A 21,058-nucleotide genomic window follows, 5' to 3' on the forward strand; every position below is an offset into this window, starting at 1 on the left:
AATAGGAGAGGCTACATAGGAGTCTGTGCACAGGGCACACAGTGACATTGGTGTGAGTGGTGGGTGAATAGGAGAGGCTACATAGCAGTCTGTGCACAGGGCACACAGTGACATTGGTGTGAGAGGTGGGTGAATAGGAGAGGTTACACAGCAGTCTGTGCACAGGGCACACAGTGACATAGGTGTGAGTGGTGGGTGAATAGGAGAGGTTACACAGCAGTCTGTGCACAGGGCACACGGTGACATTGGTGTGAGTGGTGGGTGAATAGGAGAGGTTACATAGCAGTCTGTGCACAGGACACACAGTGACATTGGTGTGAGTGGTGGATAAATAGGAGAGGTTACATAGCAGTCTGTGCACAGGGCACACAGTGACATTGGTGTGAGTGGTGGGTGAATAGGAGAGGTTACATAGCAGTCTGTGCACAGGGCACACAGTGACATTGGTGTGAGAGGTGGGTGAATAGGATAGGCTACATAGCAGTCTGTGCACAGGGCACACAGTGACATTGGTGTGAGTGGTGGGTGAATAGGTTACATAGCAGTCTGTGCACAGGGCACACGGTGACATTGGTGTGAGTGGTGGGTGAATAGGAGAGGTTACATAGCAGTCTGTGCACAGGACACACAGTGACATTGGTGCGAGTGGTGGATAAATAGGAGAGGTTACATGGCAGTCTGTGCACAGGGCACACAGTGACATTGGTGTGAGTGGTGGGTGAATAGGAGAGGTTACACAGCAGTCTAAGCACAGGGCACACAGTGACATAGGTGTGAGTGGTGGGTGAATAGGAGAGGTTACACAGCAGTCCGTGCACAGGGCACACAGTGACATTGGTGTGAGAGGTGGGTGAATAGGAGAGGTTACACAGCAGTCTGTGCACAGGGCACACAGTGACATTGGTGTGAGTGGTGGGTGAATAGGAGAGGTTACATAGCAGTCTGTGCACAGGGCACACAGTGACATTGGTGTGAGAGGTGGGTGAATAGGAGAGGTTACACAGCAGTCTGTGCACAGGGCACACAGTGACATTGGTGTGAGAGGTGGGTGAATAGGAGAGGTTACACAGCAGTCTGTGCCCAGGGCACACAGTGACAATGGTGTGAGTGGTGGGTGAATAGGAGAGGTTACACAGCAGTCTGTGCACAGGGCACACAGTGACAATGGTGTGAGTGGTGGGTGAATAGGAGAGGTTACACAGCAGTCTGTGCACAGGGCACACATTGACATTGGTGTGAGAGGTGGGTGAATAGGATAGGCTACACAGCAGTCTGTGCACAGGGCACACAGTGACATTGGTGTGAGTGGTGGGTGAATAGGAGAGGCTACACAGCAGTGTGTGCACAGCGCACACAGTGACATTGGTGTGAGTGGTGGGTGAATAGGAGAGGTTACACAGCAGTCTGTGCACAGGGCACACAGTGACATTGGTGTGAGAGGTGGGTGAATAGGAGAGGCTACACAGCAGTCTGTGCACAGTGCACACAGTGACATTGGTGTGAGAGGTGGGTGAATAGGAGAGGTTACACAGCAGTCTGTGCACAGGGCGCACAGTGACATTGGTGTGAGTGGTGGGTGAATAGGAGAGGTTACACAGCAGTCTGTGCACAGGACACACAGTGACAGTGGTGTGAGTGGTGAGTGAATAGGATAGGTTACATAGCAGTCTGTGCACAGGGCACACAGTGACATTGGTGTGAGTGGTGGGTGAATAGGAGAGGTTACATAGCAGTCTGTGCACAGGGCACATAGTGACATAGGTGTGAGTGGTGGGTGAATAGGAGGTTACATAGCAGTCTGTGCACAGGGCACACAGTGACATAGGTGTGAGAGGTGGGTGAATAGGAGAGGTTACATAGCAGTCTGTGCACAGGGCACACAGTGACATAGGTGTGAGAGGTGGGTGAATAGGAGAGGTTACATAGCAGTCTGTGCACAGGGCACACAGTGACATTTGTGTGAGTGGTGGGTGAATAGGAGAGGTTACATAGCAGTCTGTGCACAGGGCACACAGTGACATTGGTGTGAGTGGTGGGTGAATAGGATAGGTTACATAGCAGTCTGTGCACAGGGCACACAGTGACATTGGTGTGAATGGTGGGTGAATAGGAGAGGTTACATAGCAGTCTGTGCACAGGGCACACAGTGACAATGGTGTGAGTGGTGGGTGAATAGGAGAGGTTACACAGCAGTCTGTGCCCAGGGCACACAGTGACAATGGTGTGAGTGGTGGGTGAATAGGAGAGGTTACACAGCAGTCTGTGCACAGGGCACACAGTGACATTGGTGTGAGTGGTGGGTGAATAGGAGAGGTTACACAGCAGTCTGTGCACAGGGCACACATTGACATTGGTGTGAGAGGTGGGTGAATAGGATAGGCTACACAGCAGTTTGTGCACAGGGCACACAGTGACATTGGTGTGAGTGGTGGGTGAATAGGAGAGGCTACACAGCAGTCTGTGCACAGCGCACACAGTGACATTGGTGTGAGTGGTGGGTGAATAGGAGAGGTTACACAGCAGTCTGTGCACAGGGCACACAGTGACATTGGTGTGAGAGGTGGGTGAATAGGAGAGGCTACACAGCAGTCTGTGCACAGTGCACACAGTGACATTGGTGTGAGAGGTGGGTGAATAGGAGAGGTTACACAGCAGTCTGTGCACAGGGCGCACAGTGACATTGGTGTGAGTGGTGGGTGAATAGGAGAGGTTACACAGCAGTCTGTGCACAGGACACACAGTGACATTGGTGTGAGTGGTGGGTGAATAGGAGAGGTTACACAGCAGTCTGTGTACAGGGCACACAGTGACACTGGTGTGAGTGGTGGGTGAATAGGAGAGGTTACACAGCAGTCTGTGCACAGGACGCACAATGACAGTGGTGTGAGTGGTGGGTGAATAGGATAGGTTACATAGCAGTCTGTGCACAGGGCACACAGTGACATTGGTGTGAGTGGTGGGTGAATAGGAGAGGTTACATAGCAGTCTGTGCACAGGGCACATAGTGACATAGGTGTGAGTGGTGGGTGAATAGGAGGTTACATAGCAGTCTGTGCACAGGGCACACAGTGACATAGGTGTGAGAGGTGGGTGAATAGGAGAGGTTACATAGCAGTCTGTGCACAGGGCACACAGTGACATTTGTGTGAGTGGTGGGTGAATAGGAGAGGTTACATAGCAGTCTGTGCACAGGGCACACAGTGACATTGGTGTGAGTGGTGGGTGAATAGGATAGGTTACATAGCAGTCTGTGCACAGGGCACACAGTGACATTGGTGTGAATGGTGGGTGAATAGGAGAGGTTACATAGCAGTCTGTGCACAGGGCACACAGTGACATTGGTGTGAGTGGTGGGTGAATAGGATAGGTTACATAGCAGTCTGTGCACAGGGCACACAGTGACATTGGTGTGAGTGGTGGGTGAATAGGAGAGGTTACATAGCAGTCTGTGCACAGGGCACACAGTGACATTGGTTTGAGTGGTGGGTGAATAGGAGAGGTTACATAGCAGTCTGTGCACAGGGCACACAGTGACATTGGTGTGAGTGGTGGGTGAATAGGAGAGGTTACACAGCAGTCTGTGCACAGGGCACACAGTGACATTGGTGTGAGTGGTGGGTGAATAGGAGAGGTTACATAGCAGTCTGTGCACAGGGCACACAGTGACATTGGTGTGAGAGGTGGGTGAATAGGATAGGCTACATAGCAGTCCGTGCACAGGGCACACAGTGACATGGGTGTGAGTGGTGGGTGAATAGGAGAGGTTACATAGCAGTATGTGCACAGGGCACACAGTGACATTGGTGTGAGAGGTGGGTGAAGGTGAGGCTGCCATCAGTCTGTATAGCGCTGCTGGTCACGTCACCCACTCTCACCACAGGGCCCCATGCAAAGCAACACAACTAGAACACCTCAAATAAAAACAATGTTGGTAGAAGCGATTTCATGGTGGGCGAAGCCCCGGGAAACAGCTAGTATATTATATGAGTGTAACGTGCATGTGTCTGGTCATCTCAATAATACAAAGTTACTTCAACAGTCAGGAGTCAAAACATGTCCTGCAAATAAATAGGGACTGTACTGAAAAAAAGAAAGGAAAAAAAGCAGGGATAGATGAGAGCACTAAGTAAGGAACGTGAAAAAACAGGACTGTCCTGGGATAATTGGGACATGTGTGATCCTTAGACAAGGCGCTTGGGAAAACATGCAATGCCTGTAGGTTCCGTTGAGAACTCTACCTAATGTAATTCTGCCACTCAACACGGAGGAGTAAAGGGCCAGGACGAGCACTTTAGTGGAACATTTCCAGCTGAACACAGCGCAGGGTGCTCAGGTTTCTTTTCATGCCTAGAAACATATGGTGGTAGCAGAATGTTATAAACATAGAGCGAGCAATTACACAGAGCACCGTACGTTGCTGATCATTAAATCGCCCAGGCCTGGTTTAATGCAGAGCACTATTATTGTTTAAGCTGATATATAAAATTGTAATAAAAAGCTCAGGAAATTCTTACCCTTGAACTTGAAGATACTGGGGGGAGTGTTGTTCCCAGGGGCGCCCCAGCTAGCCCCCCGCCCTGATGAGAAGCAGATGAGTGGTGCACGGGCTGTTAGATGCTGCACATGTTTAGGGAGCGGTAATAAGCCCGAGCGCCACGTGAAGAGCAGCAGCGATGTAGGTTTCTGAACATACTGTACGTCATAAAGGTCAACAGAGGGGGGCGCAATTTCTATGGACTCCTAACATATGCCTGAATCAATATTTAGCCCAAGCTCCAGCATAACAATAGTATAGAGGCTTTAAAAGAGGTAGATAGCGAGTGTAATACACTGGAGCTGACGCGTGGTTCAACGCAAGCCGGCCGCATTTGTGGGCCTGATTGAGAGATGGACGCAATGGCGATATGTCCGCAGATCGAGCGATTGTTTGCCAGTGCGCATGTGTTTAAGTCGTAATGTGAACGCTAGTCAGCTTTTGGGGGGGGTGGTAACAGGGGGGTGGGCAGAAAAAATGATCATCGGTGAGCAATTGTAGCAGCCTAGCCCACAGTTCCATCACTGCGCCCTTACCGCTCCGTCACAGCCAGTTACGCCACTCGCAAGTGGAGATGTAACTGAAATATGTATGGGTCAGCATCGCCCGTACTTACATCTGCCCGCCAGCCCCCAGCCCCTCTCCGATAATGTGCTGGGCAAAAGCATGAAAGTTATGCTCTGCAAACTGCCCTACGCTAAACTGTTTATCATCTCCATTATTGCAGATTATTGCCTTTCTTATATAACTATATATATATATATTCACTTCTTGCACACACGTCCTGAGGAAAAGGTCCTTGAAACGTCGACCACTGTTTGTTGTGGATCCATGTTGTGGATTTAATACAACCCTTTCTGTTTCAATATTGGAGTGCCGTCTATCTTTTTCCATTGGGACCATCACAGCTCAGTGGGGAACTGTTGCATATATATATATACAGTATATATATATATATATATATATATATATATATATATATATATATATATTACAGTCTAAACATTTTGCTCTTTTTTATTTTTTTTAATTAATAGTATTTCTTGGATCCCTTACTACAATCACGGTGGTGCTTTTCCTCCGCTATTGGAGCATTTACATTTTTCTGGTCCGAGAAACTTATTTAATTATCTTTCCAGCATTATTAATTTTAAGGAAGAATCTGATTGGTTGCGATTTGGCAACATCTCCACTTCTAAAAAGTTTCACTTTAGTAATTATACCCCGTACAATCTGATTGGTTGCTATGGGCAACAGCTCCATTTTTTTATAAACCCGCATATACTGTACCCCTGAGAATCTTTAAAAAAAAGTGTGTTTTTCCAAAAATTTTGCCTATTTTTATTTTTTATATATCAGACTTTAGTAAATATTTATTGGAAATTGCAATAAGCTACTGTATGAAAAACAATATAACATTCACATTAGTAAACAAACAAAACAAGATGTTCGCAGATAAGCAGACACAGCCGAATCCTAAAGAATGAAAGGGGGACACTCCGATCATGGAGAAGGTGTCAAACGTTATCCACACACTGGGGTCGAGTATTATACCCACAAAGACAAACAAGCTGCATGTCCAAATCATTGACAACGGCTATTACATTAGATGCTAATTTGCATCTAAACTCCGTAAAGTCATTTGGCAGAGACGTAAAGTTCCAGTGATACGATAATTGAGTTCCATACGTGCTTCACCCTACTGGAGCGATCTTTTTGCTACTGCGCATGCCTCAAGTTCCATTACCGTATTCGGACGCTGCAAGTCTTTATTCGCAATGAAATCGACAGTCAAGGAGACTTGGATGGAGGTAACGGGAAGTAGCAGCAAAGACCACCAGCGCGTCTCGACCAATTTGGGGCGTTTTAGATCCTTTGTCTGCAATTCCGTATGCAGATAACATAGCCCCGCATTTTTGGTACGGTGGCTATGCTGCGCAACCATAGACTCACTCAAGGATTCGATGTTTGCCTGATCGGCGCCCCAATGCTGCGTATGTGTGCCCAGTTGCGGACAGCTGCGATGGCTCAGGTGGCTGTCTCAGGACAAGTCCTGGCTGCTGTTGCATTAGAATATTTATATATATACACAACTGCAATAGCGAAAATCCAGGCCCTGTATTTGTAAAATATAAAAAGGTAGAGCTGGGACAACAATGGCAAATTCATTGTCATATTCTGTGTTGCTGGGGTATGATAAGGAAGAGGTCTAGGTGGAACAAAAACAATAGAGGCATTCCGGGCAGAAGAAAAGTAATAGGGAAATTCTGGGTGCAGAGCAAAAGTGAAAGGGAAATTCTGGGTGCAGAGCAAAAGTGATAGGGAAATTCTGGGTGCAGAGCAAAAGTGATAGGGAAATTCTGAGTGCAGAGCAAAAGTGATAGGGAAATTCTGAGTGCAGAGCAAAAGTGTTAGGGAAATTCTGGGAGCAGAGCAAAAGTGATAGGGAAATTCTGGGTGCAGAACAAAAGTGCTAGTGGACTTCTGGGGGCAGAACTAAAAGTGATAGGGAAATTCTGGTAGCAGAACAAAAGTGTTAGGGAAATTCTGGGTGCAGAGCAAAAGTAATAGGGAAATTCTGGGGGCAGAGTAAATGTGATAGGGAAATTCTGAGTGCAGAGCAAAAGTGATAGGGAAAATCTGGAGGCAGAGCAAAAGTGATAGGGAAATTCTGGAGGCAGAGCAAAAGTGATAGGGAAATTCTGGGGGCAGAGCAAAAGTGATAGGGAAATTCTGGGGGCAGAGCAAAAGTGATAGGGGATTTCTGGGGGCAGAACAAAATTTATAATGGAATGTAACTTTGCAGTCTATTGTTCTGTTACACACCTGAAGTGACCCCATTTCCCTTTCCACTGTAATAAATATACCAAGCTAGTTTCCCTTCAGTGTGGATGCGTGTAGATTATCTTTTGTGCATGGTACAATGGGGTCTCCTGAGTCATCCCCCAGTGGGGGAAGGATTCCTATCCCTGCAAGTTGAGGAACATTTGGTTGGAGGCACTTTGTGGATCTCTATGTGTGTGTTGTGCCTCTCACCTCTCATAGCAATGTTCAAAGTACAGGGGTGCACACAGGCTTTAAAGGTAAGTGTATGTGGAAGTTTAAAAAAGAAAATATACTAGGTGTGCACTGCACATGTTACAGTAGGTCCAACGTGATGACATCATTTTTATCAGCATTTAATTTTACAATATACATTATCTGTAGCATTGCCCTGTTGATCTGTCAACATGGTTAAAATGTCCAAACTGAAATGGTATGTTCACAGTGTGTATGGTGAGTGCAGAGCTTCTATAAGTTTTCGTTTAAACATGGTGCCACATCCTGTACTACTTACACCAGAGATATACAGTAGTAGTGGAGAGTGCACTGCATAAATGTCATATATATATATATATATATATATATACTGTATATATACAAATATATACACACACACACTCACACACGTATACACTATAGCTACACCACATTTATTCCATGCAGCATTTTGGGGGATTTGGTTTGTTTCTATTTCCATCAAATGTCGTCCCGGATATATCAGATCAGGTTTTCTGGGAAATAAAAGTCCACGTTGAATTATTTGATTTGAAGAAGTGAGAAAACTCAGATGTTCTAATTATTCAGAAAAACATTTTAGATAGAGATCCGGTGGTAGGATAATAAACACTGCTGTACCGGAATGCACAAAACATCTGTACAAAAACAATTGATGTTTCCTATAAACAAGAAGACAGAATCGAAGTTTTAAATTCTAAATAACCTCTAATTGTAAATAAAGGAGCCGCGAATCTGCACCCCCGAGACCCCGTGCTTGTGTTCAGCGCAGGAAGGACTTATTATATTATCATTATTTGTACAGTACTATTGTGTAGCAGAGGAGTCTGTACAATGACTGCAGTACATCAGCTTAGGGAACATACACACTGTACACACCGCCTAACATCATTCTGCGATCCACCACGTGGCACCACTTTTGTTTTATTATTATTTCATGGGGGAGAAACAGCATCCTAACATCTGCAGATCTACCACAGACTCTCTGTGACACTAGGATATATACGCGCTGCTAGCAAAGCTGTATATTTGTCTAGTACTGTAAACAAACCCTGGTTAACTTTTTCACATCTATTTTATTTTTACTTTTCATACGTTTGCAGATAATAGATTAAGTAACCTGGTTTCATGTCAGTGACTAGAATCTGTGTGACATAACCAGTTTCGCTTGGAATAACTGATTCTCTTTCTCTTAGTGAAGTGAATTGTATACATATTATTTATATTTTTTTTATTCTAAGGGCATTAGAACAGTGATTGGCATGCTGGCACATTTCTTGTGCCCAGTGGGAGAAATTCTAACCTTCAAAAGGGCCGCACGTCAATCTCAACAATAAGTGATAACTGATGACTTGTTCCCTCCATTAGATCTTGCAGGGTAACGTCAAGGTGGAGAGTAGGTATGGTGCCATGGATTGCAGAATTGCAGACCCTCTCCCCACAGTACATAACTATGATTTGCAGAACTGTGCAGCAGGGGGCTTGTCCACAGTGACACAATCCACCACCCATCATGTCATTAAGGTCCAGGACTGCCTACTCATCCAGGAACCTGGTCTAATTTCATGTAGGATCAGAAGGGAATCGACTGACAGTGACATCCCGATGCCTACAACAGGGCCGCAACTAGGGGGGGGCTAGAGGTGCACGTGCACCGGGTGCTGGAATGCAGGGGGTGAAAAAGGGATAACTAACAGTGGCTTGGGGACTGGAGAGTCAGAAAACGGCCATCCAAGGAGGCGACAGATGCTAGAGGTCCTTACTGGACCTCTAGTGTCTGTTAGGCCAGTGCAAGTGCCGGGTGAAGATGCTGAAAGCTGCATCTTCTCCCATGAAACCCCCTGGCAACGAGCATAAATCCCATGGCAATGAGCATAAACCCTCTGGCAATGAGCATAAACCCCCTGGCAACGAGCATGAAACCCCCTGGCAACGAGCATGGAACCCCTGACAACAAGCAGGTAATTTTAAAGTAATTAGAAGCCTTACTGTGGGGCATAAAATGGTGTCGGGCAAATATGTAAGTGGCACTTTGGTAATAGGCATTTACAGTGTGTGGCATAATGTGTAATGGGCATTATGGTGTGTGGAATAATGTAAGTCACTATACCAGGGATGTTTGACTAGTGCACTGCCTTATAGAGGAGCAAGGACAAAATCCAGGTACGGGAAGGGAGGGGGCGCAAAATTGCTACCTTGCACCGGGTGACAGATATCCTAGTTTCGGCCCTGCCTACAATCCAAACAGGGGAACGGTAAGTACTGTTCCCCTGACCTATTCATCCCCAAACCCTAACCCTCCTTTCCTGCACCCTAGCACTAACCCTCCCTACCCCACACCCTAACCCTACCGGTAAGTGCCTAAACCTAACCCTCCCCCCTTAGTGCCTAAACCTAACCATGCCCCCTTAGTGCCTAACCCCAACCCTGCCCCCTTAGTGCCTAACCCTAACTTCCCCTGTCCGGAGCCTAACCCTAACCTTCCCCCTCCCGCAGCCTAACCCTAATTCCCCCCGGGGTGCCTAAACCGAACCATCCCGCCCCTGTGGCTAAAAGCTACCCGGCCGTGCTATACTTATGATCAGGGGGTGCCAGCTGACGAGATTACGGCGTTGGCATCTCCAGCTATGTCGGAATTCCGGCACCGGTCTTCTCACGCTGATCGGGATTCCGGCGCCGGGACTTCAGCATCGGTAAATTAACCATATCCCGACCAGAGAGATCCCCGAAATTGGAGAGTCCTCTGAACAGGAGTGTTGGATGAGGTGTAATGCTTTTATTTTGGGGGGGATGATTAATTGGATGTTATTTTATCAGTCTGCAAACTGAAAGAGTCACCTGTAGTCCCCAGCACCGTACAGAGGGCAAACCACAGGACAGTACATGGTAACACAGTACAATGCAATACCGGGGGCGTATCTATAATGGGTGCGGGGAACACGGGCCCCTGGGTCCAGGGGGGCCCCGCACCGCACACCTTGCACCCGTAATATTACTTACCTCTCCGGAGTCCCACGTCAGTGCGGGGGTCCGGCGCTGTAAAACGACTGGAAAATGGCCCTGGTGGCCATTTTCCCGTCGTTTGCGCATGCGCAGTACAGGGAAGATGGCCGCCACGGCCATTTTCCCGGTGACCTGTGCAGACACTATAGACTTTGGGCACTATAACTCCGGCGCTGGCCGCGCACAACTCAGTGCGCTGCCGGGCGGTGAGGAGGGGGCCTGTGTCGGAGACTGCACACGGGCCCCCTCCTCTCTAAGAAACGCCCCTGTACAATACAGTATACAATTAACAAATAACACTACAACTCTCGACACAGTTATTAATGGAAGGGGGAATGTGTAAAGCAGGCTGAGACCTGCACCCATAGGCTTGGACACAACTAATAGATTTAAAGCCACTGAAAGACAAAGAAGGGGTGAAGTCCCAGGGCAGAGAGCCACAGAAGGAGGTGAGGAGTGTAGCTGGTGAGCAAGAGTAGTAGGTGATACGACAGGAGGGCCCTGCTCGTTAGGAGTTTTCATACTAAAAGGAAGGGGTAACAAACGGATGACACAGGGGAGCTGAGGGGAGGAAGAGAAAACATGAAATGCAGCCCAATATTATCCCTTTGTGCATAACAGCTAAACACAAAGTTTTTCCAGAGCTGGGGGCTACAGTGCCCAGAGTGCCAGTGTACAGTAATCGGGCAGCCACACCACATGATACAAGAGTACAGTGGATGATGCTGGCCTCAGAAGCCACGTTCATCCTTCCTCCACCTGGCTGGCTGTGTAAGGAGCAGGATGGAAATACTGGCTGCTTCTTTGTAATACTGGGAGCCAATGCTGTGTACTGTATGTCTCATTATCAGGCTCTATGCTGTGTATGTCTCATTATCAGGCTCTATGCTGTGTATGTCTCATTATCAGGCTCTATGCTCTGTACTGTATGTCTCATTATCAGGCTCTATGCTGTGTATGTCTCATTATCAGGCTGTGTGCTGTGTATGTCTCATTATCAGGCTGTATGCTGCGTATGTCTCATTATCAGGCTCTATGCTGTGTATGTCTCATTATCAGGCTGTATGCTGCGTATTTCTCATTATCAGGCTCTATGCTCTGTACTGTATGTCTCATTATCAGGCTCTATGCTCTGTATGTCTCATTATCAGGTTCTATGCCGTGTATGTCTCATTATCAGGCTCTATGCTGTGTATGTCTCATTATCAGGCTCTATGCTCTGTACTGTATGTCTCATTATCAGGCTCTATGCTCTGTATGTCTCATTATCAGGTTCTATGCCGTGTATGTCTCATTATCAGGCTCTATGCTGTGTATGTCTCATTATCAGGCTCTATGCTCTGTACTGTATGTCTCATTATCAGGCTCTATGCTGTGTATGTCTCATTATCAGGCTGTATGCTGCGTATGTCTCATTATCAGGCTCTATGCTGTGTATGTCTCATTATCAGGCTCTATGCTGCGTATGTCTCATTATCAGGCTGTATGCTGTGTATGTCTCATTATCAGGCTCTATGCTCTGTACTGTATGTCTCATTATCAGGCTCTATGCTGTGTATGTCTCATTATCAGGCTCTATGCTGCGTATGTCTCATTATCAGGCTCTATGCTGTGTATGTCTCATTATCAGGCTGTATGCTGTGTATGTCTCATTATCAGGCTCTATGCTGTGTATGTCTCATTATCAGGCTCTATGCTGTGTATGTCTCATTATCAGGCTCTATGCTGTGTATGTCTCATTATCAGGCTCTATGCTGTGTATGTCTCATTATCAGGCTCTATGCTGTGTATGTCTCATTATCAGGCTCTATGCTGTGTATGTCTCATTATCAGGCTCTATGCTGTGTATGTCTCATTATCAGGCTCTATGCTGTGTATGTCTCATTATCAGGCTCTATGCTGTGTATGTCTCATTATCAGGCTCTATGCTGTGTATGTCTCATTATCAGGCTCTATGCTGTGTATGTCTCATTATCAGGCTCTATGCTGTGTATGTCTCATTATCAGGCTCTATGCTGTGTATGTCTCATTATCAGGCTCTATGCTGTGTATGTCTCATTATCAGGCTCCTACTTGCTCAGATATTCCCTTATTTCATGTGTAATAATTTTTCTGTGAGCTATTTATATTGTATTTAGTCTTCCTCTGCTCTATGAGTTTGGGACTGAGCTCAGCGGAAGCTTTCTATAAGGATTTGTTTCACATTTCACTACTTTTAAAAAATACTTTTTTAGCAGTATTCTAATATTTACTATTTTATTTTTTCATTAATGGAAATGAAAGCGCAATATGTGCCCAGAACCATCTTCATTTCATGTTTGAGAAAATTTATATTTGAAGGCAAAACATTGAACGACTTTTATAAATATCAAATTCCAGGAAGGGTTAATCATACAATGTCCGTCTGCAGCAGGACTGGCAGAAACCAGTGGGTGTGGTGTGTGTAAAAGATCGACAGTCAATAGGTCGACACCCAATGGTCGACATACAATAGGCGGACAGTGCAAAAGGTCGAAAGGGTTAAAAGGTCGACAGGTTCAAATGGCTGACACTTTCTTTTGTAGTGTAATCCTAACCCTCCCCCTGCATAACCCTAACCCTCCCCCTAGTTTCTAACCATAACCCTCCCCCTAGTGCATAACCCCTACTGCCCCCTCCGGCAGCCGCCTCCTAGTGCCTAACCCACCGCCGCCTTCGGCATCCTAACCATAACCCTCCCCCTAGTGCCTGACCCTAACCAGCCCCTTTGGCAGCCTAACCCTAATCCTCCACCTAGTGCTTAACCCTACCCCTACTGCTTAACTCTCCCCCTAGTGCCTAACCATAACCCTCCCCCTAGTGCCTAAACCTCCCCCTAGTACCTAACCATAACCCTCCCCCTAGTGCCTAACCCTTACCAGCCCTTCCGGCAGACTAACCCTAATCCTCCACCTAGCGCCTAAACCTCCCCCTAGTACCTAACCATAACCCTCCCCCTAGTGCCTAAACCTCCCCCTAGTACCTAACCATAACCCTCCCCCTAGTGCCTAACCCTTACCAGCCCTTCCGGCAGACTAACCCTAATCCTCCACCTAGCGCCTAAACCTCCCCCTAGTACCTAACCATAACCCTCCCCCTAGTGCCTAACCCTAACCACCCCCTCCGGCAGCCTAACCCTCACCAAAAATGTTGAAAAAGCCATAAAAAAAAACAGTTAACCATTTTTGTGTCAAACATTTCTGTCGACCATTTGAACATGTTGACCTTTTAACCCTGTTGACCTTTTGCACTGTCAACCATTTGTAACTGTCAACCACTTGCCTGTCGACCATTTGGTGTCGACCAACCGACTGTCAGCCTTTATTATTGTTGATCTTTAATCCGGATACCAAAACCAATTTGGCCAGTGAAAGAGGTCATTCTCATTGGCAATAGAAATGTAAAACATGAAGCATATTTCATTGGACAACAAATTCTAATTTTTTTTTTCATATTTACCTATTTTTTTAGCTACTTTCTGAATATTATTTTTAAACTGAAAGCTCAAGACTCATCTGTCAGGTCCCACTGTGCACGTGCGCTGACCGGCCCAGCAAAAGCATTAACCCTTGGGGGTCCAGGACAGACTTGCTGTAAAAATTGTGGTTATCTGCTTTGTTAGTAAATAGGCCCCATAATAATAAGTATCAATGGTTATAATAACGTTCATCCAAGTGGGCACTTAGGCCCTGATTCAGAGCCGGACGCTCTGACAAGAGCGCTCGCTCTGAATCAGGGCCGGGTTTTTTTTCTTGGAGCGGCCTCCTGGCCGCTCGCATAGCTGTGGGTTACCACCCACAGCTGTTATGAGCGGCCATGATGATGGTTGCGATGGTCAAGACCATCGCGACCATCGGGCCGCAAGCCCCAGAGAGCTTTCGGCTCAAGTTGAGCCGGAAGCTCTCCACTGACATCACTGGTGATGTCAGTGGGGCCGCCCACAAACGGCAGGCGTTCGCATGGGAACACGCCCCCGGCCCGCCTACCAAAGGGGGCGAGCTGTCACTCACCATCGACAGCTCGCCCCCTTTGTTGCGAGACCCGGAGCGATAGAGCGCCCGTCGTTATCCGGGTCTCGCGCATGCGCATGACGGAGCCGGCTCCGTCGTGCGCATGCCCAGTAGGCCACCATCGACCCGGTTGCGAGCGGTCAGCGCTTGCGACCGGGTCTGAATCAGGCCCTTAGTTCTGAAGCATGCAATGAGAAAACTGGCAAATTAGCTCCGCAAACAGGCGTGCATTCATCGATACATGAGCCCCCGTGTCTCCTGTGCCACTGTCATGTTACACTCAGACAGAAAGGCAGTAATGTACAGGAATGGTCTAGCACCAGCATTGCCAGCTGCCTACATGGGGCACACTACCAGCCCAGCACCAGCAAGCGTCCTAAAGGGGACAGCCTCGGTAACGGCGTGACCAAGCAAATCAGATGGCGACACGTGTCGGCATCTCGGAGAAAACACATAAAAAAAAAAAAAAATCTACCTGATTATATAAAAAATATTGCTAAAAAGCACAGACGTTACAATATAAGAAAAGCGGTGTATTTTGTAACTGATGCAGGAGGGCATGTTCTGTACAAGCCGCACATGGAAAGTAACATGAAGGTAGAAACGCCACACCGAGCTGGTTGTTTTCATGACTCGATGATACGGATCTGGACACTGTGATCTTTTTCTGATTTAAGTGGAGGACCCGGAGAGAGCTTGGCTTGGCTGCACATCATCTGGCATAAAAGCAGATGTGAGCTTCATAAATAATCAGATAATTAATAAGGAATTAGCCTGTGTGCAAACAGCCCAAACTGGATGTTCTTTCTCAGGAACTGCTCACATCAGCCCAGATACCTGGAAACGGTTACAGTCCAAGGGGCAGATTACAGACTGCTCATCTTCCTGTTCACTGCGGTAAATATGGACCTCGCTCCAGACGCACTTGTACAATATTCTCTGCTCTCTGTTAAAGGAGCAATGGCCCATGTGAGCTTTGTGGTTTCCGAGTTAAGGCAGATAAGTGTAACTGTGGTACTGGAATACGAGCGCAGGGAATTCTGAGAGAACACTGGTGATGTGGAAAAATGAGACCTGTAATGCGGTTCTGCTGGGGAAAAAGTGTTTTCATAATCAGCCCCCTGACATCTTAGTGGAAAGGCTTTTCTTCTAACCCTCTGGATTTGACGTGAACTAATGGGCATTCTTGTGGCTGGGATTTACCCAGTATGTTGACAGAAGACTTATATCTGCTCAACCTCCCCAAACTGGCACATGGCAGACCACAAATACCTCGCTCTCCGGCTCTTTTATGCAATAGGCCTCCTCTTCTTTGAATTTGTATACGAATATGAGGCCGCTACTTGGTAGATACATAATATACTGTATATTCTGGTTTGACGGACAAATCAAGAGGATCACTGTCCAATATGGCAAATCTCAGAGTACCAAGGGCCTGATTCAGCGAGGGACGGAATAGCAAAGCCGCACACACGCAGTAATTCCGTCCTTGCTAAAATGCAAATGCACCAGTAGGTGTCTGACCCGCCCCCCACCCTGCTGCACCAGTGATCCCAGCGCACCATTGTGACCATCCGACGCAATGTTAGATGGCGCCGGCCAGCTTCAGTTTGCGCAGTCTGGCCGACATGCGAGGCCAAGAATCTATATCTGTGGACGCAGATCCTGGCCTTGCCACTCCCAGAAAATGGGGGACACTTCCCTGTTTCCGGGAATGCAGGATGTACCCGCGCCGCCCCGTAAACGCCTCTGCCTGACAATCAGACAGAGGCATACGGGTCCTGCGTGCGATCACAGGATCTATACCGCACATGTGCAAATTGTGCACTCCGAAGTCAGAGGCTGCATCCTTGGCCGCAGCTCGACTGGCTCCGATAGCGCGATCTGACCGGACATCCTGATTTACCTAAGGGTTACTCAGATGTTCAATGGTAACGCAGTTGATCCGATGCTGCGTCTTCGGACGTAGCAGATCAGAGAAGCCTAATTACATAAGACGCCCCTTGTGGCATTAGCATATTATCACACAGCCGCTGCGTACACGGACACAGCAGCTGTGTTATATGTATAGATCTCTCTGAATACGGCCCACAACTGGCTGAGATTTAGCCAATGGATGCTTGACTTGAGCGGCGGTCCTGGCCTCAATGGCGAGCACGCTAAGAAGAGGTTCTTGTTTTCACAAATCAAGTTTTGCAAAGGACTCGGGTCATTCCTCAGAGCTAATGAGCCCCAGAGATACGATCCCCATGTACGGGGCCGGTCAGCAGAATGCCGTTCCACACCGTCACTGTAGATTTGCATTTTGTGGAATTCGCAGTCTTTGAATAGAACTGGGACGATGACGATACAATGTACTCTAGGACAACATTCTGCCAATGCAATGTGCAACATGCGGATGGCCGATGGGCTGATTTAGAGTTGTACGCAGTACGCACACAGCGGCTGCGTTTTTTGGACGCATCTTCTGTGTGTAAATAAGCTAATGCCGCAGGAGGCATCTTGTGTTAATAGGCGCCTCCTGCATGCTCGTGTTATCCGCTTTCTGCGTCCGAGGGCGCAGCATCAGATCACTTGCGAGAACATCGGGCATCTCAGGTTACTCAGAATGGCTGTCTCACATTCGTTGCCGAGGCCGGTAACTCGGCGTGGGAAGATGGAATCTCTGGCCTCGCCACTCCCAGAAAATGGGAAGACACGCCCCTTTTTTCAGGAACGCTGCCTGGCGCCACCCCCTCCCTGCCCCCAACCGGCTGCAGCCTGTCAATCAGGCTATGACTTAGGGGGCACAGCGTGCAACGACGCTGGACCTGTTCTGCACATGTGCATGTGCAGTCCCCAAGCCACAGGAGTTGTATACAAACCATCTGATCTGCAGTTGGCCCCTAATGCGAAATTAACTATATTGGTTGCTATGGGCAACTTCTTCACTCGTCCACTTCTCCCCTCTTGAGAAGGTTTGAGGCATCTCCTTTATACTCCCCTATAGAGTGTAAGCTGGCGAGCAGGGCCCTCTTGGTATGTAGTTATGAGACCGGCGGACGCATGGCCGCCGGTCTCAATACCGACAGTGTAATCCCGGCAAGTAATCTAACATAGGCGTCAAAATACAACGCCTATGTTAATCCTGACGCCGGAACATGACAGGACGCCGGACCGATCGTCCAACGCCGGGGGTAAGTATCCACATAGCTGGGGATGGGGGGTTAGGTTTAGAGACCCCCGGGGGGATTTAGGGTTAGGCACCCCCCAGGGAGGGTTAGGCTAAGGGCAGGGGGGATAGGTTTAAGCACTAAACGGGGAGGTCAGGGTCAGGCACCCCCCCGGCAGGGTTAGGTTTAGGGTGTGGGGAGGGGGGGCTGGGTTAGGCACTAAGGGGGAGGTTAGAGTTAGGGGGTGGGAGAGGGTTAGGAATAGTAAACTTACCTCCGCTGTCGGGATCTCCTCCATCGGGCTGCCAACATCGGGATTTGAACCGGCGCACTCATTTACGGCAGTCAAACGCTGATTCCGCCCTCTTGCCTCTTGTTTTATTACTGTTCTTTTACGGCTTTGTTCACCATTGTAAAGTGCAACAGAACTTGTTGGGGCTATATAAGCATTTGTTGATAAATAATAATAATAATACTCCAATAAAGCTGGAACTGGTGCGAATGACTACAAACTATCTGTACAGCGCGGTGTATAGAGAACTTGTCACAATATAAATAAGCAATGATAAAATATTTTATGCAATATAGTCATATAAACATGAGTATTTATTACAGATGCGCGGTTCGGTTCTCCAGAAATCCGAATCCACCTGAATTTTGTGATTCCAGACAGATCCGAGTCGCGGTTCTAATATCCTGAGTAGACCAGGATAACACAGAGTCATGGTTCTCCCATATTTTTTTTAAATACAGATCCAAAACTAAAACACTTGAAGGTGGTTTTGCAACACCAAAACACGAAGATTAATCCAGATCCAAAACCAAAACACTTGAGGGTGGTTTTGCAACACCAAAACACAAATATTAATCCAGATCCAAAACCAAAACACGGGGGTCAGCGCACATCTGTAGTATTTAATTGCCAGTGTGGCCAGCGCTGCTTGGCTGGAATAGCTTGTTTTCCCAAATGAGCTAAATGTGTGTCTGAATTTAGAACACAGTCGATTTTGAGGCAAAAAATTTATTTTAGAAATGTAATGAGCGATGTGTAACAAAATAATTCCATGGCAACAGCAGGACAAGGGGGTCGTACGTTGCAAATGGAAGCGGAACAGAATAGGGGTTCAGCTGTGAGGAATCGTGTGGGTGATTATGGCATATTCACTAACATAGTTACAAAATGGATTGGATAGCTTTCCTGCAACGAATGGCATCTATAGCCGTAATTAGCAGAGGCGATTGTTCCAAGGAACTACCCGAAGGAATATTGTTTTACGCCTGCGAGCCTAAATTGGCAACAGTGAGCTGGGGATTTGGGTTTTCCATCCCATGGATCAACATAATTATAGTGGAGTTTATGAATGGCTGAACCTGAAAGAGTTGGCTCTTTTCCATCCTTACTATGGTACATCTAGAGCAATTTGTGTTGCAAAATGAATTTGTATCACAGAGTAATTTATTTAATGACAACCAATTACGTCAATTTTTGTCTTCGATTGTGTAGACAAAATGACAGATTAACACAAGGGTATACATGTCTGTAAATGAGTAATCACTATGTACTATGCTTTGCCCAATCCTAGAGCCCCCTTGCGCTAATAAGGAATCCGTGTATACATCCAATAACTGTCACGTAGGAATCATTACAGTATGTATCGTATGCTGTGTTACTCTTACCAGCAAAATGTATGGGAGCTCTATGCAGACAGCTACATAGTATCTCCTTTATTCATATCCTTCTAGAGTGTCCTGTGTGTTTGAGGCTTAGGGGCCCCATTGATTAATTATCGGGTTTTAGATCCGATAATTAAAATCTCTCATCGCCGCTATTTGCGGCAATGAGAAGTTCTGTAGTGCTCAGATGTCCTATGAAACAAATTCAGGGAGAGGAGCTCCTGTCCCTACGATGTGTAAACCAAAGTTATTACTTTATACTGCGGGACCCCAGGCGGCAGACCACTCATGCGCGTTCATCAGACCACTCATGCGCGAGTGCCCATTGCCTCTCCCTGTAAATTCTGCCATTGGAAGACTACGGAATACTTTGCATTTCAGAGCTTGGTAAATCTCACAATACAGCAGCCCCCATAGAAACTTATGGGGCTGCTCTTGCAAACGGAGACGGGGGAACCGCAGCAGATATCTTCTGGGGGAACCCCTGTTATACAACCAGGGGATTCTGACCGTTTGTGGGTTCTGAACACGGCACCATCGTTGCACCACCGACACTTGCTCCAGCCTATGGCGGATGCAGTGTTTTCCTTGCGTGCAGTTAGCAAGGGTCTCTGCTCACAACATCAGAGGTGGCCAACCAGTCAAAGTCAAAGAGCCGAGATCATGCGTGCGCCGAAGGCGCACATGCAAAAAGGAGGTGTGGCCCTGAGACCATTCATGTGTTGGGTTGCTTCTCAGCCAAGGGCGGGGGATCACTCACAATTTTGCCTAAGAACACAGTCATGAATAATGAATGGCACCAAAACATCCTCCAAGAGCAACTTCTCCCAACCATCCAAGAACAGTTTGGTGAGGAACAATGCCTTTTCCAGCATGATGGAGCACCTTGCCATAAGGCAAAAGTGATAACCAAGTGGTTTGGGGAACAAAACATCGATATTTTGGGTCCATGGCCAGGAAACTCCCCAGACCTTAATCCCATTGAGAACTTGTGGTCAATCCTCAAGAGGCGGGTGGACAAACAAAAACCCACAAATTCTGACAAGCTCCGAACATTGATTAGGTAAGAATGGGCGGCCATCAGTCAGTACGTGGCCCAGAAGGTGAGTGACAGCATGCCAGGGCGAATTGCAGAGGTCTTGAAAAAGACTTTTGGCCACGGCTCTACACTGAAAAAGCCACATCCACGAAAAATACAATGAAAAACAAAAAACAAAAACAGTTTCACATAATACAATCTAGCCCCCCCCCGTGTGTCACTCCAGCAGACAGTGTCAGCCAGGGGAGCCGTATCAGGACAATGGAGGAGACGCATGTGGCTCAAGAGTCACAGGTTGGCCACCGTTGCACTACATAGTGCGCCCCCCTGTGACTGGTGTTGGTACAGTACTGCATGACACTGTGGAGTATTATCCATCTAATAGCCGATTGAAGACACAAACTTCTTACAGCCTGCAACAGTGATTTATGTACAAATACACCTCATTCTTTTCGCAGGATTCCTGCTTTACAGATGTGGAGGAGCTTTAACCCTCTGTGATGTAGCGGGGAGGTAACGCTTTACCAGAGCTGTAGTGGAGTCTCAGGGTAACACTGCACATAAGGCCTGA

At 47.3% G+C, this 21,058-nt stretch overlaps 1 protein-coding gene across 1 annotated transcript in view; it reads right to left on the reverse strand.

Annotated features, from left to right (window-relative positions):
* The window catches only part of LOC148451018 (scavenger receptor class A member 5-like), a 175,776-nt gene that overhangs the window by 154,239 nt on the left and 479 nt on the right, over positions 1-21,058 (reverse strand). The gene's annotated exons all lie outside the window — the stretch shown is intronic.

The sequence above is a fragment of the Taudactylus pleione genome, unplaced genomic scaffold (genome assembly GCF_031769625.1).
Source record: "Taudactylus pleione unplaced genomic scaffold, aTauple2 ptg001212l, whole genome shotgun sequence".
Taxonomy (NCBI): Eukaryota; Metazoa; Chordata; class Amphibia; order Anura; family Myobatrachidae; genus Taudactylus; species Taudactylus pleione.